Source organism: Orycteropus afer, unplaced genomic scaffold (assembly GCF_000298275.1).
Source record: "Orycteropus afer afer isolate SDZICR_OR568_19922 unplaced genomic scaffold, OryAfe1.0 scaffold00179, whole genome shotgun sequence".
In the NCBI taxonomy this organism is placed as follows: Eukaryota; Metazoa; Chordata; class Mammalia; order Tubulidentata; family Orycteropodidae; genus Orycteropus; species Orycteropus afer.
This window is the reverse complement of record NW_006921766.1, coordinates 4,251,722-4,253,202: the sequence shown is the minus strand read 5'-3', so window position 1 is coordinate 4,253,202 and position 1,481 is coordinate 4,251,722.

Below are 1,481 nucleotides of genomic sequence, written 5' to 3'. Positions count from 1 at the left end.
TAAATCTTCACCCAAATCCTAATTAAAAAAATAAATAAATAAGTATATTTAATAAATTAAAAAAAAAAAACTTGATATTGTTACTCTTTTCAATTTTAGCTCTCCTAGGAACTGTGCTGTGGTGTTTTTTAATTTACATTTTTCTGATGACTAATGATGTTGAGCATCTTTTCATGTCCTTATTGACCATTTGTATGTCTTTTTTTATCAAGTGTCCACTTAGGTCTCTTGACCATTTTCAAACTGGGTTGTCTTCTTATTGATTTTAAGTGTGTGTGTGTGTGTGTGTGTGTTTATATATATACACACACACATACTGAATAAAACCTGTTGCCTTCAAGTCAGCCAACCTTCACTTAACTATTGTTCCACCAGGGCTCCTAACTATTCAGGTATATATATGGTGAATATTTTCTCCCAGTCTGTGATTTGCATTTTTATTTTTTATGGCATAATTCAAAAAGCAGTTTAAATTATGATGAAATCTAATTTTACAATTTATCTTTTATAGTTCATGATTTTTATGTCCTAAGAAAGCTTTGCAACTCCAACATAGCAAAGATTTTTCTTCTAAGCTTTCTTTTAGAAGTTCTATGGCTTCAGCTTTTAAGTTTATCTAGTTTGTGGTTTTAAGGAACTCTGGTGGTGCAGTGGTTAAAGCATTTGGCTGCTAACCAAAAGGTCAGTGATTTAAACCCACCAGCCACTCTGTGGGAGAAAGATGAGGCAGTTCATTTCTGTAAAGATTTAAAATCTTACAAACCCTATGTGGCAGTTCTACTCTACTCTAAAGAGTCTCAATGAGTCAGAATCAACTTAATGTCAGTGGCTATTAGACGGTTTGAGCTGATGTTTTTATGTGATGTGAGGGAAGAGTTGAAGTACACTTTTTTCCCATATTAATATACAGTTTTTCCAGACTATTTGCCAAAAAGATTTTCCCTTCTCCAATTGAATTGCATTGGCTTCTTTGTTAAAAATCATTATATAAAATGAGATGCTGGTAATGTTACAGAGCAGGATTTCTTAACCTCATACCATTGAGTTTTGGCCAGATCATTCTTTGTTGTGGGGGTTTGTTCTAGTTACCTAGTGCTGTTCTAACAGAAGTACCACAAATGGGATGGCTTGAACAAACAGGACTTTATTATCTTACAGTTTGGGGGCTCTAAGTCCAAGTTCAAAATGCCAGGCTATAGGGGCTGGGTGAAAGCCCCTCAGCCTTGAGCTTCAGCTCTACCTCCAGTTCCTGGCCCACTGAAGTGAGAGGATTTTCCTCACTTAGGCAGCTCCTGGCTGCTGAGGCTGACAAGCCCAAGTACAACAAATAAAAAGGCACAGTCGCAATTTTACCAAACAACATGGCAGACCATTGATTCTAGTCCATTGAAAGTTCCAAGATTGGCAGAGCATGGCCAGGCTGCTGAACAACGACATGTACATGCAGGATTCATGACAGCTTCATGACAGCTTCATGCAGG